General features: G+C 39.3%; 1 long non-coding RNA gene across 2 annotated transcripts in view; it reads right to left on the reverse strand.

Moving 5' to 3' along the window:
• Positions 1-27,676, reverse strand: part of LOC148655274 (uncharacterized) — a 132,794-nt gene that overhangs the window by 35,560 nt on the left and 69,558 nt on the right. For both annotated transcript variants that reach the window (XR_015941237.1, XR_015941236.1), the window contains exons 3-4: positions 7,140-7,463; positions 6,885-6,996 (exon numbers count right to left, since the gene is read on the reverse strand). This is a non-coding gene — a long non-coding RNA (uncharacterized LOC148655274). The remainder of the gene's footprint in view (positions 1-6,884; positions 6,997-7,139; positions 7,464-27,676) is intronic.

The raw sequence follows: 27,676 nt of genomic DNA on the forward strand, positions 1-27,676 counted from the left end.
TCTCATGGCAAGAGGAGGGAGACCTAAATGGTCTAAATGGGAGATGAATTATGGGGGAGAAACAACAACCAACAGACAATGCACATGGCACACAACATCACTGTCGGTCCTTTCCCAGCAGCCTCTTGGCATTCACTGTCCTCACCTACGTACAACAGCACCCCAAGACACCTAAGTGTCACATTATTTTGGGATGATTATGTTGCTAATTGTTTTGCTAAAGGGGTGTCACCCCTCCTATGAACTGTGAAGCAAACCAGTCAGATGGTTGCACTCTAATTAGACATCTGTCATGGGACATTCTGTCCTTTACGAAAGGGGCATCACTGTCTCACTGGGATTATTTTTTTTCAACTTTCCCCTCTCTCAGCCAGCTATAGCTGCACTTAGGAAAATTTGTTTAAATAAGTCCTTCCATGAAAATTCTTTTGGTACCTTGCCCTATTACATAGATTATTACAAAAATCATAAAGTGCAGCAGAAAAAGAAATTAACATATTCTATTAACTTTGCTTTTATTCTGTTGTACAAATCAGTAATCCCCTTTGTGGCTGCTGATTCTACCATCTTGTACTGTAAATCTATGTTGAGGGAGTGAATGTTTCAGATGTGTGTGAAATGTTAACATAGCCCCAGGCCATTCACGTGCAGCTGATTAGAAGAGAACTCTCATTTCCCCTTGCTTTCTGGGAGCTATTTTTTGGTCAGAGTTGGGCTGTGGGGCAGTCAGCTCTCACAGCAGGACTCCTCTGAGTCACGGAAAACTTCTACTCTTAGTCCAGGCCTGAAGAGGAAGATGCTGAGCAAAGAGAGTCGACGTTTAAAGAGCGTCCTATTAGTACAGTTGGAGTTCAAACTCACAACCAATAGTGGATACAATACAGCTTTCAGCTGTCTAAACCAAAGGGAGTTAAGTGTAACCAGTGGGATGCTAAATACCCCAAATCAACTAGTTGAGTAATTTAATGTTAATAGCTATGGCATATTCTGTGTAACAACATTTTGTTTTCTGTAGGAACATGTAGGAAACCCTAACAGCATCGTATGAGCTTAAAAGCACCACGCTGATTGTATTTTTTTTTTCAATTTTGTGACAAAAAAGAAAGGGCTTTAGGAAGTGATATAGTTTTCAGTGGACACAAGTATTTTTTTGTCTCTTTTCTGATGAAGGTTGAAACTTTGATGGCTACCTAAGGCAGCCCTGTTGTTGGGAAATTACTTTATCTTTTAAGAGAGATCAATAAGCATTAATCTGTGTTCATGTATGAAGTGTATACATTTATGTGAATGAAAATTAAGGCTCATTTGAAAAGCTCTACAGTATAAGCTCTTTGAGCTGTGAATTGATTGAGAAACATGGATCAGCTGGACCAGTTGTTTGGTGGCTTCTTTGCATCTGTAGATGTAGCACATACTGTACAGTGCTGTGGATACACTGTGAAGTGTAGTGAAAGCTAAGGCAAAAAAAAAACTTGAGAGGTGTCCATTCAGAAATGCAAACATGCAAGAGGTCATTTAATCTTGCTTACTCCAGTTCTTTAGTGATTTCACTCTGAATTGCTCTCAAGAGCCACTGATATCCAGACTTGCGTGATTTGGAGCACTGACCTCCAGATGAAGAATCAGTTATCTCCAATTGTTCAGCATTCAACTGTTAAAAAACTAGGTATTGACAAAGAAATGTAGAGATGTAATGTGTGACAGGCCTGAAGGCAGGCATTTTCTGCTGGAGGATCAGGTGACATCCTCCAAATAAGACTGTTCAAATTGAATTCAAAGTTGAAATAATCAACAGATAGAAATAAACCCCCAATAAAATTAGAACTCCAATTGAGTTGTATGAACAGATCACAATAATCACACTGGGGACCCTGCCAAAGAGCAGCAAGCATGTTCAGTCCTTGGTGGGTCTGAGAATCTGGCCCCCAAACAATATTCACTAGAGCAGCCAGTGGCATCAGAGAGGGCTCTATGAAAAATTAGACACAGAAGCTTTCCAATTCAGGTGTAGCTCATTTGTAAAGACAACACAAATGAGACAACAAAGCCAAGGGGCAGTGCAGGAAATGCAAAATGAACAAACACATGGCTTTGTTGTCACAATTTCCAGCCTTAGAGACTTTCTTGTCTTTGGGGACAAACAGATGATAACCCAATAGTGCAAGATCCAGAATGTAAGCTCAGAGTCATGCTGCTCTTTGTCCTACACTATTGCACACACAATGTTACCTTTGTCCTTATCTCTGAGATTATATGGTGAAGAAAACTCTTAGAGGTCACCATTTTGATGATTACAATTATTTTACTACAATAACCAGGTGCAATTGTGTTTCTGTGCAAAGGAACCATGCTAGAAAAATGAAACAATTTGTATTTGCATTTGTAAGTTGCATCTGGTATATAAATCCCAGATTTTCTTTATATATTTCCTATCCTCGTGTTTTCCCTATAGCATCATTTTAAGTTGTTTATTGTTACACCTACTGAATCAAAATATTCAGTAAAAAGTTTAACATCAACAATGTATCCAGAGAGCACATCATACAATTTCCTTTTGTGCACCAGTCATTCTCAAAAATTCAGCGTTTTATTACCAAAGCTTTTGAAACTCATTCCCTTTGATTCTCCATTTCACTAATGGATTTAAAAAGGCTCCCTTGAATCCTAAGAATAAATTGATTTGGAGTTTGAGTGTTTTCTAAATATGGTTTCTCTGATCACAAAAATAAAAATAGGGTGTAGATGTCTATAAAAAGCTCTCCTTGTCAAGCTAGAACGGTCTAGCTGATCTGAAGAACACAAACACAGCAGTTTCTACATTTGTGTTATAGTTACTGCGGTCAGTGGAGAGGCATCCTAAATCTATACAGTATTTTGCTTATTGTCGTATCTTAGATTTATATGTTCTTCATTTCATGACATGGGTGTCGTATATACGATTTTAGTTGTTTGGAAAAATTCTAATAATGTTGGAACGAACTGACGAATGCAAAGGCTTAATACTTTGGCTTTAACTTGCCTGGCAGAGAAAACAACAGTGCTGGAATAGCCAGGGAGAACATTGAAGTTAAGGATGATGGAGGGTCACTAGAAAGCATCAGGATGTGATGCTGATGGAGCAGTGTTGTCATATCCACCCCCAAAAATCAAGATTTCAAACACTGAGCAAAGAATGAGTTGGATTGGGTGCAGTTTCACCGGAGCCAAACAGAATGTGCGCATGGCATGGAACAAATGAGAAGCGTGTATGACACAGGTTTCTGGTGGTTTGAATGAATAGCAGTACATGAGAAGTGTATATGATATGGTTGATGGAACACAAACCAGTGAACAAGTGGCAGCACCAGCAGAGCCTAGCTTGAGATTTGAGCTCCATGGTGGGCAATGGAAGATGCTGCAGTGACACGGAAGATTCACAAGCTTGCCGGAGAAGCAGGAAGAGAGCAGCTTGCAGTACAGGCCAGCTTTGAAATTGGATCTCTGTGATAGGCAGCAGAAAGCACTGCGGCGACCTGAAAGAGTGGCCTGACGTGGCAGCAGGAAAAGAGCCTCCTCTTGCTGAGGTCTGCCAGATGAAATGAATAAAAACGTCTTCCAAACTGAACCCCCAAAAGAAGAAAGAGTATGAGCTCCTTCTCTGTCCTGTCCCTAGTTTCCGGTCTGCTGTCCTTCCTGTCCCTCTCTTTCCCTTGGGCTATATATTTCCGGGTCTTGCACTCTGTCCTCGCTCAGCATTGACGTTCGGATGTCCTGAGACCCGCCTAGCACCAGGGCGCTCCACGTCCGCTCCCTGAGGGCATAGGTTTCTATACGGCATTCCTGAACTCTTTGCACTAATGAGTCCGGGCCTTTTTCCCATCTCGCCGCTACGCATATGGGTCTTTTTCCGCTCTCCTGCTCCCCACGGTTAGTCCCTTTGGACGTCCGTGACAGGAAGTTGAAATGACCAGTTGGACTCCAACCAAAAGAGGGGTAAATGGGGCAGGGCACCAGGTACAGGGTGGGAGTGAAAGAGGGTCTCTAGATCCACTGCAGGGTAACGGCATACGTTTGCTCTCACATGGCACATTAGGAGTCAGCAACATGTGGTTTCTACACATCCTACTGTACCTAGGATGAGGCTGTAGGTGTGTTGGGTTAAATACTAGACCAGAAACAGAAGGCAAAAAGAGAAAAGGAGGAAGAATGGAGTGAACTGAAATAGATAATAAGATAAGATAAGAATCACTTTATTAGCCATATACAATTTCTTGCATTAGGAATTTGTCTTTTTGCGTACCCCAGCTTGCTCTCCATGAGACACACAGGGACACAGACAGGGAGAGAAGCTTGGGGTCAGAGTGCATTGTCAGCCATTTATACGGCGCCCCTGGAGCAACTGGGGTTAAGGGCCCTGCTCAGGGGCCCAACAGAGCAATTCCAGAAGTCATTGAGAAATAAAAATGAATCCCATTTCATAGCAGTCTGCTGAATACGTGGGTAAGCCTGTGGTTTTACAGTATAAGCAACCTCAATCAGTGAGTGGCCACATGGAATCTTGTCATGAGCAGAGATGTAAATAAAGAAAAAAATGAAAAGCTACAGTACTAAAGACTGTTATTATTGTCCTCCAAGTGTGATCTAGTCTATCACTGTACACACAACTTCCAGTACTGCAAAGACAGACTTACCACCCATAGTTTACATCTTTTATTTCCTAATATTGTTTGAGATACATCTGGATACTTCTGCACAATCTCCCTGGTTAACAGGATTATAAAGCCTTTACAAGCATCTCACAGACAGGCGTTTTAGGTATTTAGAATGAATTAAAAGATACTGTACTCTTTTTTGCCAGACACTAATCCGATGTTTTGCCACCTCAGCTCAAAGGGACTTGGTTCAACTTGGGCATTTTCTAAGGGAGGTCAGCCGCCCTGCAGAGCATTACCCTTTTGGTTATGGCATTCTCCTTGAAAAACCTGCACCCAGAAGGATGTGAAAGCCTCATGCAGTTATTCAGCCATGCGCTTATTGAGTGCAGACAAAAGAGATGCCCATCAATAATGATATTTGTACAAGTGAAGTGAACAGACCGGATGGATGATATTTTGTATTTTAATGCCTCTGGTTGTATAAAGGTAAAGCCAGAATAATCATACATGACAATCATATTTTCAACAAAATAAAATTGTTTCATTTTTCCAGATTTCATATAGGTGAGATTAGTACAGTAAACTAGGAAATATATCTCTAAAGCTTAAAGAAAGACATAACCAGCTTTCCTTTTCTCATTCAAATAGCTGATGGAATACATTTTAAACTCCGAATTGATGAACGCCTGAAAGGTTTTTTTTTATATATCTCTTCCTTTCCTGGAAGAATAATTTGTTTTTATTTTATGACATACCTATGGGCAATTGTGCTTCACATGTGCATAAGGTGATGCGTGTCTGGAATGACGTCCGTAACATCGCTCTTCCTTGTCTCTAAACAGATTCAAATTTAATTTCTAGCGAGCTCGATCAAAGCAGGACTGGAACTGCGTCACTGCCGTCACATGGAGGCTTGAGCTCCACTTTCCTGCAGCCTGCACGTTTCTGGCTGTTGTTTAATTTATGAGATCGGTAAATAAAAAATGAGCTGCCCTTGAGTCTAACTGCTGATTGTCAGTTTCAGTAATGTGGGAGGACGGGACCTCATGTTTGGGCTCCTGATGTGTTTGATGAGGGCTGCAGCCCTCTTCCTCAACCTGGGCACACAGTCAGCTTCTGCTGTTAGGGGCAGAGAAGAGGTCATCAAGGCCAACGATGAGTCTCTACCTTGGTTTATCAAGCACCACGTTCGAATCAGTGTAACGCAAAACTCCTGATTCACCAGATACTCCTTTGTATAGAGGCATCTCACCATCAGTCCAATCCATCTGCCACCATTCGTCTCAGTGTAACGTACTACTTTTACCGTTTAAAACGATTTCACCGACTTCCTAGTTCACATTTCATAGCAGAATAAACAGAAGAAGGGGGTTACAACTGAGAGAAGAAAAAAAAATGAATGAAACATTTGGAACAAGATCCTCACCAGTGAAGGCGTGGAATGTTAAGTTTAGCTTCAAAGTCTTTGCACCATGTACTGTATTTGAAATCTACTCACAAGAGAAGGTCAATAGCCATTCCTGAGAAGCAGTGTAGAAAAAGGCAAGAACACGGTCATTGTCAGACCACCAGACCTGACATTCAACCTGCGCCTTAAAGATTGGCCCTTCCTTTTGAATATGGTAATCCCTCACTGTATGGGAACCTCTTTATGAGATGTTGTCCGGTAACTCCTACCTGTTTTTTCATTTAATGAGCAGATTTGTACTTTTACAGGCTGGGTTCTCGTAAAGCACTGTTGAGATTCTTCTTTTCTCACATCCTCTTGGATGAAAAATTTACTTTTTATTGTTTAATTCATTTGAACTTTTTTAAATAATAAAGGCTAGTCTGTGAAAAGTGCATATAGTACAGGATAATACATAATGTCTATGATTTTCTAACAACTAACAATGTAATACTGTACTCTCTTATTACAACCTATTTAATGAACAATTACTGTATATAGTGCAATATATTTGGAGCACTTCTGTGTAATATACTGTAATAATTAATGTACCTGTACATGCATAATGACCTCCTTGATATCATATACTGTACCATGAAAGATGCTATATAAAATAAGGGTTGTTATTATTATAGGTAATGCATTAAAGCAATAATCATTTTGAAGTAGAACTTTTCTGTTTTCAAATGTTTTTGTCTTACCAAATGAGGTCTATTTCTTACACTGCTGCCTGCGTCTTTCACCAAATTCCTCCAGAGACACTCCTGAGCAATTACATAGTATAGACATAGTAAGACACTTACCAAATTGTGGTTTGTGCTTTACAGATGAATGCCATTAGCACTGGAATGATTCATGATTCCTTTACTTCTGTACTTCTGTAAGAAGTATATTTTGTGGAAATGTAATAAATATCTGTTTGGAAAAAAAAAATATTTATTGTAATGAAAGCGCTATGGGAAATGTCTGTTTTTGTGATGTGTATTTGATTGTGTGTTTAATTGATCAGTTTGGGAGCTTGGTAGGATGCCAGCTTTATCTGGAACACGAAGTCCTACCTTAAAGGAGGCAATGCGTTTTCTGTTCTCTCTTCCCAGCCTTTCAACCCGATCACGTGCAGAGATTGATGTATTCAGCTACGTCAGCACACTTGCAGGCCCCCGAGAGAGGCCAGCCAGAAGCAGAAAGACGTCATCTCCTGAATCCGCAATCTGCACTACAATCGGTCCCTGCTGGAGCAGTCTCCCTTCATCACAGGCACTTCAGATCACCAGAGCATCCCAGAGCTTATCACATCAAACACTCCGCCTCTGTAGCACATTCTTTAAGACAAATCGACACATTTCCCAGAAGGGCACGGTAGTAAGACTCAATTCTTCATTCTGTTAAACACAAACAGAGACATGGATAGTTAACTGATTTCAGAATCCAGAATTTCCCATTTAATTGGTAGCAAGAAAAACATGCTCCTTTCTTTAAGGGGACCAGGTTATCTCCCTATCATGGAGGTTACGAGACAAGGACTAGGAGTTATTTTGTTTTAATTTGGAGCGATAAGGAGACCTAGGTGAAGCCACATGCAGTTTTCAATGCTGGCTACAGTGATGAGTGTGTATATTGTGCCTTTCACCTGTTCACCTGTGTCTCAGCACAAGGAAAACAATGACCTCTCCCTTACGCTTGTGTCTGCAGCCATTCTGGGCTGTTTATCAATATGCAGAAGGACTTCTTTTTCTCAGCATTTAAGTTAACAGATATAAAGATATCTATAGACAGATGTGAACCACAAAATTAGAAGGTAGCCTTTTTTAAAGGATATTGGGGAGGTAAAGTACTGTTCTCACATTCGTGCTCAAATTCATGTTCCATATTTGTGAAGCCTTGTATTATTTCAGAAAAGAAACAGCAGGGCGGCCATGATACTTATTTTTAGCACCTTCACACCACGAAAAAGACGAAAAAGAGATGAAGATGTGGAGAAGTCACTTACAATGCACAAAGAATTGGAACACGGCTAAACATTCTAGCTCCCGTGTTGAGCGAAGCCCAGGCCCAAGAATTTTGCATTCCCTAATGTGATTAAAATGTGACTTCTGTGTCACAGATGGCTGCCTCAGCCTCTACCATTGTATTTCTCTTCAAAGTGTGAACTGTGACTTGGTCTGCTTCCAGACATAATTTCTCAAGTAAATATTGATAGTAACACAAAATCTAGCCGGTGGGCAGAGGAAACATACAAGTAGCCGTTGGTAACTGCATATCCTGAACTTAAAACCTTACTTTGAAATTGGCAGCATTGTGTTTTCTGTCAACTTCCTACAGCTACTGTATTAGAGTCTGCTGTCACTGCAAAAATGAGTAAGTGAACTATAACTGAATAACAATTAGCTGCTACAAAATATGAAAGTCTTGTAGCCTGCTATTGCTTTGATGTCGCCAAGCCTGCGATGAATAAGATTAAAAAGTGTCAACATCAATGATGACAACCACTTACTGTATGCTAAGACTAAAAATGCCAACACTTTTGGCAGTTTGCTGCTTTGTGGTATTTTCTTGTATTTCATTATTGATTTCTACTCCTATGCTATACTACCAATAGGTCTATCTGCCAAAAGGTGAAACACGAGAATCTTGGCCCCTTCAGAAATATCCCGATAAAGCTAGATCATAAGAAAGGTTACAAATGAGAGGAGGGCAGTTTGGTAGTTAGTCTTGTCTTCTTTCTTGGTTCTTTGACTTCATCAGCCATTTCTCATTGCCTGAAAGTTTGTGCTTTTAGTTCTGAATACATGGTACTTCATCCTTTATAGTACTTCTGCAGTTGTGATCCTAAAACAAACTTTATTTTTGATTCCATTATTTCGCTCTCTTCAAGGTCTTTAACACTTGGCAACTGGGCTAGTCCCCTTTTAAACCCTTTCAGCAGGTGTGTGAAGTACCGGCGTATCATTTTCTCCCATTTCTCTGTTTTGAAATTGAAGTGGGTTCATCTTTAACTGTCCCTTTCATTGTTTTGTAGGCCAGTCTAGTCTCCCCAAATCCTATTTGAGTTTTGAAGAGCAAAAATATATCCTATTAATTACAGTAGACTAAAAGATCCCTGCATATCCATGTCATGTTATTATTAAAAATGTGCCCCAGATATTTAGGGGGTAGTCAGCATCTACTGTAGTAATATCATTGGTATGGTATAGGGGGTAGTCAGCATCTTGTAATACCATTGGTATGGTATAGGGGGTAGTCAGCATCTTCTAATACCATTGGTATGGTATAGGGGGTAGTCAGCATCTTGTAATACCATTGGTATGGTATAGGGGGTAGTCAGCATCTAGTAATACCATTGGTATGGTATAGGGAGTAGTCAGCATCTTGTAATACCATTGGTATGGTATAGGGGGTAGTCAGCATTGGTATGGTATTGTGATGCCCTGACGAGCTACAGTGCACCTGCGCCAAATTCCGTTCCACATTCCACACATGGAAGGAGCTCGTCAGGGTCATCCCAATTAAGCACAGGCCGGGGTTATCCACTAATTAGGAACTGCTAATGTAAGTTACAGTATTTAAGCTCTGACATTGAGCTACACTAAGGAGAGCATAGTGGTTTGTGCTCCAGGGACTTCTTCCCAGGACTCTCCAAGACACTCCCAGAACTCCTCCCATTCTGATTATAAACTCATTTAAACTTCTCTGCTGAACCTACTCCGACAGGTATTAATTCGCAGTGCCCTATTTTCCATTCACAGGCGTGGCATAGCAGGTATAAAATGAATTGGGATTGGCCACCTAGGACGGTCCTATCGGTATATCATCCACAGACAGATGGGTTAATGGAACAATTTAATATTTCGTACAGTGAGGATACATCTCGGACCATCTTCCATTTACAAAATAAAGCACTTAGAAAAATCTGGCACTTTACGTACAGCTAAGGGGAAGCTATGGGGAGCCCTGTCAGCCCTGTCTCTCCTCAATATGTTCAAACGCCACTAGATTTGAACTCTCTTTTGCTCCAGGACTCTCGGCTAACTGAGCATCTAATCTGTTCTGGAGGACACTGGTAGCTCCTCTGGGCTGTTGATTTTTATAAGTCCCTTGCTGTATCGCATTGCACAGCAACAGCCTAAATTAGTGCTGTTATAGTTGGGTCCATCGTTTTAACCAGAAAGGTAATATCTGGGAACCGAATGTCGAATTGAGCAGCATCCCACTGCTAACACCAGATGTAACAGCTGCCCCTTTGATGGTAGCCTAGCAATCAACCCTAATACGGGAGATTAAACGGCCAAGGAAACAACACGGTATTACACTTCCTTCCCCACCATGTAGTCAACCCTAAAGTGCACGTTTAACTCCACGTCAGAGCACAGAAGCAGTGGAAATGCCTCACCCAGTCAATCCCGTCTGGGCTAGTTTGGTTTCATCCATCTTCTTTCTTACTGACAGGATGGCATGGCAACAATCGAGATTGCTTCTGAGTAAGGCTTTTACCCCCAACAAAAAAGCATTTTTCTCACCCTGAGATCGTATAATCTCACTGCCCCAGAGTGACTGTGACAACCTCTGTCTCCTTGATGAGTACTTTTATAGAGAACTGCCATCTTAAAGTGCAGCCAGTTCCCCAATTACCCCCAATTATGAGAATGTGATCAATGCGTTACTGGAACTGTCTCGAAGCCGCCCTCTGGCAGTTAAACCCCATTTCTGTAGTTCCATACTGTTACACTGCCCTTGTATAACATCAACCTGCAACAGCTTCTTCTGTGATTTTCTCTGCTTTGAGGAGCAAATTAGATTAACACATGTAAGCCTTATACACTACCCTTTTCTTGTCATTGTCATTAAGTGTCAGAGGAGCTTAATAATACAATTAACATCTGGGTTTTCCTGTGTTACACAGGAAATTGCAAACATGACTCTCTACAAACTTGGAAAGGACCATGAAAACACATGCCTGAAAGCCAGCCCTAACCATCCAGATTTCAGTTTGTGACATATTTGTGACAAACTGGGGGTCTTCAAGTCAGTATTAATGTGAAATTAACAGTTAATACTGAATACTTTCAATACCTAAGGGACTACTGGCATGGTTTGAAGTCAGTGAAGGGAATAAATCCAGGCCTGTGATAGAATAGTACCAGGCGAAGCTGAGACAGTCAACACAACATTACTTCACTTTTACTTTCACTATCATCACAACAACTTGTATATGTGAATATACGGTATACTGCATTCCCGGTTCTCAAACTATTGACTGTCTTCTGCTGCAGTAATGTGTTTACAGAAGATTGTCAATATGCCCAATCAAAACCCTTCACTGTTTCCCCAAGACCTTTATTGGGAATGGGGGGAAAATGGACTGGGGGGAAAAATACGTTACACAAATAAGCATTTAGTATAGGTTTTAAAGATTTATTAAATTATCCATATTATCATTTTAAAAAGATGGTGGTAGTTTCCCCTTTAAGTCTATTAACCTCTGTTGTCCTTTCTTATTATCATTTCCTTCTGCTGAGCCAAATGTCAGCCCTGTGGTAATTAGGCTGTGTTTTATGCTAATCCATCACATTGGACCTCAGGGTGGTGAAGGTTTCAGAAAAAAAACAATGCATCTACTCAGACACCTACTATGCCATTTTCCCATTATGACTTACACACCTTACACAGAAATGGTCTTCTTTTTGCCATTTTTATCAATGAAGATGAGTAGCAGCTTGTGTTACCCGTTCTTATTACATATTATCACGTTTCAGTTCACGTACTAAGCTGTTCTCTGTAAATTTTCCCATAGTGTACAAAACGGAAATAAAGGGGTTAAGCATAGGGAAACCTGTTACGTAAAATGTATGCATTGTTAATGAAAAACAACTTATGTAAAACTATAGGAAAAACAGCAGCTTCGCATGCTTGGCAGAGGTGGGAAAATGCTGTGAAATAAATTAATATTTTGTGATTGCATAAAAAAGGAAGTATGCAGAGAGCACTTGATCTCCCAAATTGGATTTTATTATTCATTTGCTGCAGTTGAAAGTACAGTAAGTCTTTGGTTACTCTCATTTATTAATATTGATTTCTGCTAAAAATTATCTGAGCAAAACCAGCTCTTGATCACATTACTGTAGGATGATAATGAAGGAATACGGTCTAGGAAAGTTGCAACATTTATGCATATTGTAGCACGTTGATTATGTACACACAGCTCGTGTTATAACAAATTATTTATTTTTGTATGAAACTTAGGGAGTACACTTTAATATGCTTTATATTATATGATTGGTATGGGTCAGGGGTATATTAATTACACTAATTCAGATTATTGCACAGCGACTGAACATGTTGTACCATTTTTCAGTACAGTTAATATCTGGCCTGTACATACAGTACTTTAGTAAGCCAAATCGTCTCTAACCAACAAACAAGACCTCCTCTTAATAACCTAATACCAACAACCACCTCAATGGCCTCCAGTGACAGATCAGCTGAACCTACAATCCTCACCACAGCTGGCCTGCCACAGTGGGCTTCACCTACCTTTGCTGTCCAAACTCCTGGTGGGACCATCCAACAGAAAAAAACGTTGTATCCCATCCTACTGCATCTCATCATGCAGTCCCACTTGACTTGGCTTTTTATTTTATAGACTTCAATATTGAAATAAATACAATGCTTGCTGGTGTATTTAGACATGTTCTTATCCACCTGCAGCATTATCTTTATTCAGCTGCTCTGATTTTAACAAAAAATAAATATATGAACACCCGAAGAAGGCTCCATAGTCGAAACTTTGTGTTTCTTTTCTTCTCTTTTCAGCATGGAATAAACCTTTACTTGTTCCTTTGCAGCCTACACATGCTGATGCAGCTTCCTACTTGAAAAACTACAATATATCACCTTACACTGGCTGCCTATGAATATTACTATGGGTTTATTTCAACATTTTAAAAAGTTTGAACAAAAACTTGATTTTATCCCAAATCCTGATTGTGAAACTCCAGCACAGCTGCAAATTGACTTTTCTCCAGGTAATGAAGCACACCTCCACATCTACTGGCAAAGATTGTCCACTGACTGTATCAGTGATCTGTAAACCCCTGTTACAGTACAGTACATCTGCACATCCTTTGTGCTTTTTGGATTTTGGACTTCTGTTCTCTTCCCATTCCGAAGTAATGCTCCATATCCTGGAAAAGTATGCTTTCTGTTCTGTTTCTCTAAGACTGTGGACTGACCTCCTAGACCTTTCAAACTCTGTCTTAAAACTCACTTTTATAATCGAGCATTTAATTCTGTATAATTTACTGTTTTGATTTGTGTATGCATATCTCTTGTGTTTGGTTTCTTGTACAGTGTATTGAGAATAATTATTATTGTTTTTGTTTTTATGGATCTTTGCTTATGAGATCAACCTCTAAACAGGAAAAAGGAAAAAGGAACATGGACTGTAAATCATAAATGACCAAATTCAAGGGTTTGAATTTCAAAGTCTGGTCTTTGTCATTGTCACAACATAAACGTAATTTATTTCCTAATGGTTAAGAGAATATACTGAATCTTGAGTCCTCCTTCTAAATTTTTAAACTGCTCCATATTTGATGGAATAACTTTTACATAAAAAGTAACACAGGAAGGGAGAGTGAAAACCTTCTAGTCTGGCAAAATCTGTTTTCATTTTCTTTCTGCCCCAAGAAAAGTGTGCGTGAGATATTTATAATAGAAAAGGCTCCAGCATCTGTTAAAAGCCACATTACATTACACAGGGCAAAGATGCGTTTCCACAGAAGTGAGTCTTGTGTTTCCTTGTCAGCCACAAATCCCAGGGGATTTTAGGGCAAACTGAAGCCTCATCCAGAGACACGTGTGCAAGCATCAAGAGGTGGAAGCATTTTGGTGCTTCAGTTCTGCCACACTGAGAAATGCCCTGTGCAATTTTTTCTCCCACTTTCACTGAATAAAATAAATAATTTTGAGAGACCAAAAGCAATTCTATGTCACTGTTGTAAATGTGTGTTGGAGGAGGTGGGGTATAGTGGTATAGTGAATGTAAGAAAGACCAGTGCAACATTCATAAGCACATCAGTTTAAAAACAATTTTACCATAAACTTTCAAAGGAGTGTGCCTTAGACTCTCAGACTCTCAGACTCAAAACATACAGTATTAGGAAACTACTGTAAAATGGAGCTCAAAATGAAACCTTGTGTCACTTAACAGTAAACATACTGTACAGGAAGTACATGACAAACTTTTATTTTGTTTTACTGCTTATATGTTGTCTGTGAAATTTCACAGTACTAAGCGAAGGGACTAAGGGATGTTGTTTAATAGCAAATACAAAATAATAATTATTCACATGTATATTTTTTGCACACCAAGATTGGTGTTTTGCATTCTTCATTGTGTATTTGGCCTCCAAAACAATATTGCTGTTGAACTGTGGGGTCAGATTGTTAAAACAGTGCAGACTGTTTGTTGACAAAAACAATGGGGTTCCAGGAATGAATCTCTGGTCTGGAATCCAGCAGCTCCTGTGAGCCACCCAGAGAGAGACCCCATGCTTGAAAAGTTGGATGGACTTACTGTACAGACAGTAGCCATATTAGCTCATGTATACAATTTAATGATAGCATCTACTGATAGCCATTTCTATTTGTATTTTAAAATCAAAAGAACATTTTAGTCAAAGCTACATCCAGAGGATAATCTGATTAAACCAAAAACTACAGTATGAATTTATACTGGTAATGTATGATGAAAGTTTATCATTCCCCTTTATGAATCTCAAAGACAGGTTACTTACCTGATGTTCTGTTTCTGTGTTGCCTTTGGGAATGGTCTTACAGTGCTTTCAGGCAACTGCTTGTGAAATCTGTTTATCTTGATAATATTGGCCTGACAATTGTCATTTTTAGCTGGGCTTCCCACAAACTCTTGTAGCTCTAATTTGGGACAGCACCAGGCTGTCATGCAGGGAGAGGAGAAGTAGACTTGACCTGGGGATTTGTTCAATTTACTCAGCTCTAGTATTTGCCTGTTTTCTGTTAGACCTATTTTTCGTGAACTTTTTTTAAACCCAATTTTGAATTCCAATGCCTCCCACCCCTAAGGACAGGGAACCAGTAAACGTAGTTGCAAAACCTTCTAAAAGATACAAAGCAGGGGAAATAAACATCACAACATACTGTACAATGAAGCACTGAGTACAGTGAGGGGCATGATACCAACACTTTACAGAACATTACATAAGAGTGCTACATCAATAGCAGTGTCCCTGGCTGACATGAAGGCAGCAGATTCTGAGTATAACTGATCTTTTCTAGAAGCACATTGTAAAAATAGCCTAGCCAAACAAACGAAAAAGATCAAGTAATAGTTGTATTCCATGCTGAAAAGAGAGGAAAGAAAACACAAGATGTGTTACACTCTCCCCCGCTTAATTTGCCATCCTCAGCGAAGGGCTATCCCATCCCACCCTGACACCAATGTAGCGCTCTCAGGTTCACGTGGGAATGCGCCCTCGCCACTGCCGCCTCAGGTCGGCCCCCCCACCGCTGGGGACTCGAACCTGGGCCTCCGGCGTTACTCAACAGGGACCCAGCCAGTTGAGCTAAAGGGAAATCCTGCGGTCCCTGCTCACAGGGAAGGGCGCTGACGTCACCGCGCTGGTAAGCTGGCTCACACAACCTGCAATGGCGGCCGTATGCGTTACAATACTATGAAAGGGAACCTTGTACGGGAGTCCTGCTCTGGCAAATCCAGGAATGAATGAAGGCCCGATTTATCAAAGATTTCTTTTAAAATATAAATATTACACGTTGACCAAGAGGATACACATGTGAGATCCTGTTAATAAGGCAGAGTTGGACCAGATAGGAGAGCGTTTCTGCAAGTGATTAGGTTTGAAACTATTGTGAAACTAGCAGTTGACTTAATTCCTTTCGGTATTATCAGATTCCGTTTCTTTTTTGTTTAGTGAACGAGTGAGTGTGTTCCATGTTGAATTATTTGTGCTGTTTGTGAGTCTGAATGTTTCCCATTTATATCTCTAATCATCTTAGTTCATTCTTTGCTGTTATTCTATTGTTGTAATACCAAAAATAACACATTCATAAAACCATTTAATCTATTATATTATTCTTTTCACTATACACCTTTTTCCCTTGTATTTTCTTGATTGACTTATTCAACTATTTGAGCCAGTGCTTTTTTTACTTTGATGTGCTTTGTCATTGTATTCATCTATTTTGTTCTCTGAGCAGAATATCTTCAAACCGTTGTCATTCTCTAGTGACATCCATTATCTAGTGATTTTAAATCTTTCTTGAACCATTCTACTGCTCTTACATTCTGTAACATTCCTCCATAATGTGTTTTGCTGAAAGCATGGTAGATTTGAATTGTTCTGATGCATTTTTTCCCAAAATCTTGACATCAGTACATTATACATAACTGAGAACCTGTAAATTCGTATAGATAATGAATGTAGGCTAAATTCTGGCACTGAATGGAAAGCTGGTTTGTGAGCTGACACTTGTGTGACAACCCACTAAGTATCATTGTGGTGTGTCAGACATGTGCAGTTGAACACTGGTCTCATACAGTTTGATACTATGTGCTCAGTTAGTGGTATAAACCAAGCGTGTGTGTCAGTGACCAAAAGTGACTGGGGCTTTCTTGCCTTTTCCTAATTTTAGACTAAAACTAGTTACAGGCACCTCCTCACATGCTTAAGGAGAAATGTTTCATATTTATACTATGCTGTTTTGCAGATGTCTGCCTTTTCCTCTTTGTTCTATACTGTAGCACTGTTGAATATAAACACATTAGCGCCTGCATTAACCAACTGCAAATAAAATATACTGTAGCCTATCCATTTTGTCAGTCCTGCCATTAATGTACATTGCTGTATAGAAGATAATAACAATTATGCAAATATACTTTTAAACTGAGCATAATATAAATGCAAGAAGCATAGTATTCCATAATATCCTGAGCATAGTATAAATGCAGGAAGCGTTTCTGGGGCTAGACACTAATTCACTTTAAATGTATAAAATATTATTTACAAGCTCTGAAACTCTTATAAGCCAGTTCTTGTCAATGGAGGACATTAATTTAAATTGTATTGTTTTCTCCTAACTGCTTCCTAATGGCTCTGAAAGTTGTTAACTTACAACTTTTAAGCAGACAGTATAACTTGTGGTGTATTTCATGCAGCCAAAAAAAAAAAAAAAACAGCTGCTGTGCCATGAAAAAGTATTCATCCCCTGTCAATAATATCACATTTAGCTGATTTGCTTTGAGTATATATTAAAATCTTAAATGAAAACAATGAACACTGTACCTCTGCAGTGTGGGTTTGGGTTTGGGTTTATGCTTCAGGTTATTGTTGTGCTGAAATGTGAATCTGTGACTAAGTTCCCAATTCTTGGGTGACTCAAGCACCCTGTAGGGTTTTCCTGTACTATTCATTTTCCCCTTGTTTATGACAGTCAGCCCCATACCATAATGCTGCCACCACCATCCTTACCAGTTGTGTGATGTGCTGTGTTGGGCTATGTCAGGCACAACACATGTAGATGAAAATATACAGTTTTTGTCTTGTTCAGGAATTCAACCTTTTGCAACACATCTGTGGTCTATATCACAGATTTAAGATGAGTGTTTGTCAGTAAAGGCTTCTTTCCTGCCACTCATCCCTGTACTGGATTGGTGCTGGAGTTTGCCGGAGTTTGCCGGAGGTCACCTCAAGCACCCCTTATTTTTGACTCTCACTGAGAATCTGTGATCTGTGACCTACAGTATAAGCACACAATCACCATCTGCAGTACTTGTCACATAAAAAAATATAAACTCATGTTTATACTTTCAAAGTATTTTAAAAATATACTTGGAGCATAAAAAACCCAACAGAGTGCAAAGGGGGGATGTACACCGACATGGCATACAGACATCACACAAGCATGAAGAGAAACTTGAAAATACGTTTGTTTTTTTTAAATTCTTTAAATGAACATTTTGAATTTTGTCCGTCCACACACCCACAAATAACTGGGGAGACGATGCTCTCTGGTAAAACCTCAGGCATGAAACTCACTTAAGAGCAGGTGAAATACACTGTGACCTGCCCTGCTCCATCTGTGAAAAAAAAAACAACAAAGTTTGGAAAAAGTTTCTGGAACACGTCTGAATTCTCTCTATTTAGCTTTGGCACAGATTATCATCAACAGTCACAAATATCTACGACAGTCAGCTTCCCCGCACAGCTTACAATTGTAATACGCTGCACTTGCTTTAAGTGTAGCACTCCAGGGCTGAGGACTGATCGAACGGCAGGCGAGTAACAAGCCACAGTGCGAAGCAAGCAGGCCGAGTGAGTCAGCACAATCCGAGAGAGCCATCGGGAGACGGCCAGAGTTCGATAACACGAACAAAGGGCCCGAAGGAGATCTGAGGACAAAAACTGGGGCACAGGCAAAAGTGGGAAAAAAAACCTGAGCAAGAAGCCAAAGGGAAAAATCCAAAAAGAAGAAAAGAAAAAAGCAAAAGTCAAAAACCAGGAAGCATACAAGGTCAACATCGAGGCTAGGTAAGACACACTAAGACTGAAAACCATAATGATACAAAGGCAGGTGTTAAATAACCAAATAAAATGCATTCGGGTGGGATTGATTGCTTAACACATCTTGTTGTCACGGCAATGCCATGATTGGCAGATCTGACACAGGATGTGTTTTTTTAGGTTGATTGTGGCAGTATTATGGCAATATTACGTGGTGATATTATGGCATGAGCAGGGAGGTTGATGAGGCTAAACTCCATATGGATTAGAATACATACTTTTGAGGAATTGAAGGGGTTTGATATGGGACATATTTTACATTCCAACATTGCTTTGCTTGAATATTTGAAGAACATATTTTCTCAGAAATGAGGGGGAAAATGTATGATAAGACAGTACTGCTCCTAAATTGTAGCTAATCATAGATGAAACTACCAGTTTGAACATAAAACTGCCTAGTTACAGATTTATAACAGAGACACACAGCGCTACACCCAGACAGTGGTAAAGATCACTGTTCCAAAAGACTGGCTCTTCTGCTTCTTCAGAGCTCATCACTGCTTAGGTTTCAGGGGGATGATGTCACTTCTGTAACATGCATATTACACCAAGCCCTGTCACATATACAGTATAAGCAAGTGGGAGATCATACAATTACACAATCTGAAACACTGCAAACCTTGACACATTCATCTAAGTCTAAAATAGAGAAAGCCTAATAGCATAAGATCATAGTAAAGTTACTACTTACAAAATGTTTTTTAATTTATCTGGTTAGCATGTTATTTACGGCGGTAGCTTAAAAATGCTTTATTTTGATGTTCTGCTCTCTCTCCTATTCACATTGAGAGTTGACGCCTTGTGATGTATAAATTAAGCACTGCACTCACCCATAAAATCCAGGTTTGTTTATAGCAGGATGGCGTCAATGTGTGAATAGTGACTCCCAAGCCAGACAAAAACTGCACATATCTTTCAAAGTCACTCATGGTTCACATTGGCATCCCTGACCAGTTTCCTGCTTGTTTAGATGGGCAGATTGATGTAAGTAGGGCCTGTCAGGTATGATGCACATTCCATTTCTTAATGATGGACGTCACTGTTCTCAAAGGAAGTCATAATTTTCTCCTGTTCTGTGCCTACCAATTCATCATTGACTTGTTCCAAAAGTTACATGGGCTTCATTTTTTTTTATCTTATCACTATGTGACTAATGAATTGAATATTTATATGAGAGCTTAGGAGGGAAGATGTTTGCTCAAGACATTGCTTACATATAGAGATCACTTCACACTACACTTACCTTGTGATGTTTCAAACTATTGTTTTGTACCTGAACACATTTAGGGTTGCTATAGTAAAGGTGTGGACTACTTATGTAATTTTTTGTAACTTTAAAATCTTCTAATAATCTTTAAAAAACTTTTTTTGGGATAATTTTCACCTTATCCATTTGGAGTAAATGTAATATCCAAAGACAAGAATCGTTTGAAATGTTTTGTGTCTTTGATAGCATTTGACAGTTTCCCATGTAATTTTAAATGGTTTATTACACTATTAGCAAATATGATAACCAGGTACAAACCTACTATTAGTCACAAAGATGTAAAAACAGCTATTGTGTACAGTATAAGAAAGGCTGTTTAATATTTTCAGGATTATAAATGGCATTATTCAATAAAGCAGTTCTCCAAAGTGACACATTCTTGGTAAGTGTTACTTGATTTCTAATGGAAAAAGGTTTGGAAAAGCTATAACTGTCACCAAAAAGAATAGCTTCGGTCAAATATTTGCAAATTCCTTATGTATTACAATGACATCCTTAAAATTGCCTGCTAATATTATTTTAAATAAAGCTAAAAACCAACTGTTCCAATTGAACAAACCTTTAAACAATTCATGACTGTGGCTTTATTATGAAAATGGTCTTAGAAGGCATAAAACAGAATTATTTCTGGTATTGAGGGTAAATTGTTTTCTGAAATTTGATTAAATGAGTTTGTATTCCTCTAGCACAGAGGTTCCCAACTGGGTACTGCAGGGGGTTTGTGGGATTGTGATGGAAACGTCAATGTCAAATTAAATAGTCCTATTAATAAATAACAATGTAATGAGAAGAATAAGAAAAACAACAGTAGTAATATGAATATTTTACAGAGTGAAAAGAAGCTTGTTAAGAGGGCTGCTGTAGCATTTATCTACAGTACATTTATTGAAAAGTTTTATTTAGTTAAAATCTCAAGGGGGTACTTGAGGCAAATCATTTAAGTTGAAGGGGTTCAGCTGACAAAAAATGTTGGGAACCCCTGCTTTAGCAGATTCATGGGATCCAGCATTTTACCCATATTTATATATTTTTTATAATCGCGTGAAACATATTATCGTAGTCAGTTTGTTTTCTATACTTCACATTAATTTGAAATGTATTTGCTTTTAAACACTGTGGAAATGTCCAGCCTGACCTGGAGAAAGCGGAGCTGGTTTAATGGGCTAAGGAATCTGGTCTGAAGGCGTTACATCACATTACATTAGTCACTATAGTGACTAGTGAGCAGAAAGGGCCACTTCACGTAGCCATTCTCATTAACTCTCGCTCTTGGTCAAGGTGAGACCATGGTGAGATTAATAAGGCGACTATATGGTACTTTCACAAAGTTCTTCCTCTGTCTGGTTTGGCCAAGGGCCATAATCTCCCAAAAGTTCGTACTGATGTTACATTTCTCCATATGAACATAGTTACTTTAACCGGCAACCTTCCAGTCACAGGCGCACATCCTTAGCCACAGAGCCAATCTACCCTGTCAGATAGCACCCTGTATCATCTATTGTCCAGGTTCCAGATTTAAAGAATGAGGAGAAATGACCTAAAATGCCTATCAGCTTCTTTTACCAAGGGAAGAAATTGCAATTTCATTTTAGCCTCCAAATCTACTACACAGTCTAAGTTATTACTGTAAGAGATGAAATGTTACCAAAACTTGATGCTTTTAGGGGATGAATACCACTAGATTACCATATAAATACAGTTTTGTGACCTTCTTCAAGGGACTTATGGAAACTCTAATACAAGAAAGAGACAGTAATAAATGATAGACTTTTGTACAATGAGAAATAAACGGAAAATGTAAGTTTTACTGTAAAAAATGGTCTGCTGGAACTAGGATGGAAACAGGAAGGTATTGGGAAAGCTAGAAGGATGTGGTAAGAACAAAATCTATACAATGTTTAAATGACAAGGTGACCCAGGCTATCTAATGTCCATTTTCATTTTCGACTTTTCTGCTCTGAAATGACCTCTCTGAAAACGGACAGATGAAACTGTCAGGTCTTGACAAGTTTCAGGGACAGCACTTCTAAATTATATATATCTTTCATCACTGTTAAATTATACAGGATATACCCATGGTATACAGTATGTTCACTATATAATATACAAATACTTGTTTATTTTATGACTTAATATATTATTTGTTTGTACAGCTCAATGTTGGACTTTAACCTCATCCATACTCTGGTTCATTTGTCAATTTTGTCAATGAACAGTGGAAGGATTCCCATGAAACAATCAATATTTTTAAAATAAGGTCATTGTTGAATCAAAATTCCACCAAAATGAAATAACATGTCTTTCATCATAACCTGAACATAAAATATTCTCTTTTTAATTTCTAAAACCAAATATTTGCCGGTGCATAGGTTATTTAATATTAGTGTTTTAAATATTATTGTTTAAAATGAATAAGAAGCTTTTGGAATTACCACTACTAGAACAGAATGAAATATAAGAAACAATGAAACAAAAAATACTGTCGTCATTTCGATTTGCCAGAATTGTATTCTTGAAGTATAATATATATATTATTTTACATGTTTCTCACCAGGACGAGTGGATTGAAAGTGGCTATACAACTGGAGGGATATACAGAAGTCTTGTGAATCATTTTTATTGATCATCTGGGGATAAGATGAGAGCAATAATTGAAATATTCATTGAAATGACTGAACTTGACTTTTAATCTGTGCTGGATGGTAAAAAAATGTGGTATCAGGTGGACAGCTGATGGGGAAAGATTAATCCCTGACTGGACCACAGTTGATACAGCTGAGCCTCATAGCTCCCGTATCTCCTCCCATCTTTTGTCTATTTACATGTAGAAGGCTGGTAGGATTCAAGGAGGTTAGCTATTGGTCACGCAGTGTGAAAGGTGTTCACTTTTGAAGCATTGCCTGGAAATTTACTCTCAGGCTACTACTAATTTCTTGTGGGTGTATTTGTTTGTTTTTTGCATGTCCTTCAATAAAAATAAGTTGCATTATTATAGGATCCCAAATTGCTTTAGACGTGTTTAGTGAACCCACCTCATTCACCCACTGACAGGGAGCGCGCATCTGGACAGCAGCCATTCTGTACCAACAGCCTCCGGACAGAGCAGACCAGTCAGTTATTACTTCACCAATTAAACGAAGGGGAAATTTTAGAGAGGCCATATTGCACATAATTTCCACTACAGATTCCTACTTCCACATCACTAAGTAAAGCTGACTCCAGTGCAGGTAGCCTCAGTAGTACTCCAGAGCAGCATCTTCTCAGCCACTGAACGCCAACCTGATGTGAAAAGTGGAGAGTGTCCATGATTTAATATAATGTACCCCATACAGCCTGGAGGGAGAGAAGTCAATTGGCCTTCACAACTATGGGTTTATTTTAATCCTGTAAGGTGTTTTCGTTTTTCTCTCCTTTGTCCCCACATGGTCAACAACTGGTACAAACCTGCTATATTATTCTATAATGTGCTCTGTGGCATTACAGAACCCCTGGGAAACCACTGAGTTTGGTTTGCTCCTACTGACCCCAACCCTCGTTTGCTTGCAGCTCTCCCAGAAGATGAATCTGCCTGCACATCTCTAAGAGAGCCATGCTGGTCTGACCTCCATGCTCAAGTATTGTCAGCCAGCCACATGTAATAATAATAATAATAATAATAATAATAATAATAATTGCTTACACTTATATAGCGCTTTTCTGGACACTCCACTCAAAGCGCTTTTACAGGTAATGGGGACTCCCCTCCACCACCACCGATGTGCAGCATCCACCTGGATGAGACATGTAGACGTGTTGTGCCTCACCATCACTTAAGATGTAAAATTAATTTTACATTCTACAGTTGTTCTGCTTTTCCGCGCCCCCACCATACCTGTTCAAATCAACAGGACGAAACATTTGCTCCTGGTAGTAGTTATTGCTCATGCACTTAAATCCATGCCTATTGTAATGCAGAAAGTCATGGGGGTGTGCCAGCTTGATAAACATTATTTCCCAATCTGATTTTCGACTGATGAACCAGAAAAAAAGCTTGTACTGCATCTTCCTCCACTGACAGGTTCCACTCCTTGAATGACTCTCTCATTGTCACTTCCCTGCGAGAGCTTTTTCAGTCTTGACCGGGTTTTTTGAATCTCCCCCGTTGCACAGAAAAAAATATTTTTTATAATTTGGATCTCTATTCATTATCCTTGATCCTACCCTTTGCGCCTCATTGCCACATGCCAAGCTTTTCTGCTTGTCAGAATTCTGTATTAATCTTAATACGATTCGTACGCAGTCATTTTACAGTCTCTAAACTAACATTACCTTCTTTAACCTTAAGTAGAAAAAAAGCCTACTTCCACATGAATGAGGATTTTTTTGCTCTCATTATTCACTGTCTATGATTATTCAGCATAAGTCTGTGATTACCTCTGATTTGCGTTTGGTAAAATCTGTGCTGTGAATTATGTTTTGTTTATAAAGTATAAAAAGACAACCACACCCACAACTTCCTAGTGTAGACATTTTTATTGTGAGAAATACCAATGTCTCCAGCAATAACGTACTCATCTACCTTTTCAAGATTTTGATAACATCACAGATCCTTACTGTGCAAGGGCAGTGTCTTCTGGTTAAGTTAATGATCACTGAAATTAAGCAGGAAAAAGGAAATAGAAATGGAGGAATGGAGAGGAAATGAACTCTATTGCTTTGTGAAATTAAACAGATGGGAATGACAAGAATACTGTATACCTTTTCTTTTCAGAAGTATTTGGTTTAGTTTAAACACCCACTTGTCTTTTCCTAACTTCCCGAAGATCTGTGCCCTGTGTGTTGCTTGCAATACTGTATGTATCTGCCGAGTGATGACAAGCAGCATTTCATATATTTAAAAACAAATGTGCAGATATTTTTGCTGGTGAGTCTGGTTTGGGGTCTTACATCACTGGAATTGGCAGTTGTGCTGTTTAGAGATGCTCATCCTTTTTTATAAGAAGTCCACAGTTATAAGAAGACCTTTGACCCCTCTGCAATACACCTACTCAATGAACGTATGTAAATGTATTCCCTGCTCTACATATTTATTTATTCATCTATTTATCACATACTGTTGTTGTGATTTCATGTGATTTTATGTGACTCTTATGTTCTGTTTGTGTTCTGTTTGTGTGTTCTGTACTTCTGTCAGAGAAGCCAAAGACAAATGTCCACAGCAGTGGACAATAAAGTATCTATCTATCCTGTGTCCAGTTCTCCACCCATAATTTTCATATGCTACAGTATATGTACTGTATTTACTGTATGGATTTACTCTAGTCCCAGTTTTGCAGAGCACAGAGACACAGTCCATTCCACAAAGAAAGTTAAATGACTTTTTCAACTATGGTCATTAAAAAACAGAACATCCCAGTGGACACAAAAGATATATTGCTAACAAAATAATGATAAAAATCAACCAAAGAGGCACATTAAAGGCACATTAAGACATTAAGAATGATCTGATTCCCCAATGTTTTAAATGCATTAGAGTAGTACGAACATTTTGGTGAAGAGAGAACACAATGTACCAAAATTCATCTGGCACGGCACCACAATACAGACCATAAAATATGCTTTCTCTTTAGAGCAAAAACAGCCCTTTTACACTTGCTAATTCGTGCTACAAGTGCATTTGTTATGATGTAACTTTGTGAATGAGAAGAGGAAGCAGGCTTATGGAAAAATATTCTTGCAATCTTTACTTGGCTTCCATTCAGTTTATGTTTGAATTCACTGCCTTTAAAGGGATTGTATGGTGAATATTACTGACGTTTCCGCGATGTTTTTCACGTTTTTAAGAAATCTAAATGACATGCTTTGACAAACGTCATCTTGGGCACACACCAAAATCCTGACTCTACCAACTGTCCCCTTAATTCTTCTCTTTAAAAGTGATGACTTGTCTCCAACGTTCTCTTTCCACATCATCTGGACTAGACACTGGATATTCAAACGCTATTCCTTCTGTGACACACAGTTCTCTGTCTCTTCACTAATCACCAGTCTTCACTTGTTAATCATCACCAGGCTGTGGGTGTTTGGTCAGGAGGAATGCCTCTATATCACAAGTACATGCACCCCTGAAACAGCAACAACTTGCTTCCTTATTCTTTCTCAGGGACTGCCCCGTCTGCCTGCTGATGCACAGGGAGCGCTCCAGGCACAGTCTGGGCTATCTAGACTCGTCCTTCTCTGCTATCTTGCCAGATGATGCCCCAGTCATCCAGGTACGGGAGGCCTCTAGTCAGTCCTGGTTCAGCTGGCGAACCTTCTTTCTTGGCAACATGCCTCAGACCCAAGCAAACAGACTACCTCACAGCCTGCCTGTCCAGAACCTCAGCACACCCTGAGCTCTTTGTGCTCAAGCCTGTACACCAGAACACTCCTTCACCCTCCTCCCGGGATGGAGTCTATAGACAGAAGGAAAGCCTTTTCCTCACAGCTAAGACTCTTAATTAGCCCAGGGGAGTGGCAATTCCTGCCACATTCTGTAAATTCCCCCAGTTCTGTGAATTCCCCCACGGCCAGCAGCCTGCAACTCACACTGAACTTAAGCAGGTGTGAGCCTGGCCAGTACCTGGATGGGAGACCTCCTGGGAAAAACTAAGGTTGCTGCTGCAAGAGGTGATTGTGGGGCCAACAGGGGGCGCTCACCCTGCTGTTTGTGTGGCCCAGTTTAATGATGGGTACGCTATACCATAAAAAGGCGCCGTCCTTCGGATGAGACGTAAAACCGAGGTCCTGACTCTCTGTGGTCATTAAAAGACCTAGGGTGTGGTTATTGTAAAGAGTAGGGGGTTACACCCCAGCATCCTGGCCAAATTCTACATGGGCCTTAACCAATAATGGCCTCCTACTAATCCCCATCAATGAATTAGCTTTATCAATCTGTTCTTTTCCCAACTGATAGCTGATGTGTGGGGAGTGTACTGGTGCATTTTGGCTGTGTCACATTATTGGACATTATGTGCACTATGGCTGCTGTCGCATCATCTAGGTTGATGCTGCACACTGGTGGTGGTGGAGGGGAGTCCCCATCACCTGTAAAGTGCTTTGAATGGAGTGTCCAGAAAAGCGCTATGTACTGTAAGTGTAAGGAATAATTATTAGTTAACAGGTAGCTTTTTGGCTCAAAGTTGCACCGTAGGATCCTAGTTTTGAGCCAGGATAGTGGATCTCACTACAGTACCTCACACACATATACAAGTATTTAAAAGAATGTTGTCTGAAATGTGCTGTGTACTACTTATGCATAAATAAAATACTATATAGATATAAAGTTATTAAAAAGATCAGCTTTACAGCAGTACAGTATTGTCCAGTGTTAAGTCAACAACAATTCAATTAATAATAAAGGAAAGCTTCCAACACCATTTTATAGCTATTTCTAAAAGGCTTTAGAACATTGCTCCCAGTTAAGTATTTTTAATTAACTTTAAGTGCGTATAATTTAGGAAAAAGAAGCTTTTTGACTTATTTTCTTCAATCATGGAAATACAGCTACTGAGCCACTGAACATTATTTATGAACCAGAAAGCACAAGATGGTAAGACTGTAGGTTTTATGAATAACTCTCAAGAAATGCTGTTTTACAATATTCATATGGAAAAAATATCTATCAAAAACATGAGTCAGATTCTACCAGCAGGGCAAAACATCAGCAGCCAGAGTTAGAGACTGCTCAGTT

The sequence above is a fragment of the Lepisosteus platostomus genome, chromosome 9 (assembly GCF_059453375.1).
Source record: "Lepisosteus platostomus isolate fLepPlt1 chromosome 9, fLepPlt1.hap1, whole genome shotgun sequence".
NCBI lineage: Eukaryota > Metazoa > Chordata > Actinopteri > Semionotiformes > Lepisosteidae > Lepisosteus > Lepisosteus platostomus.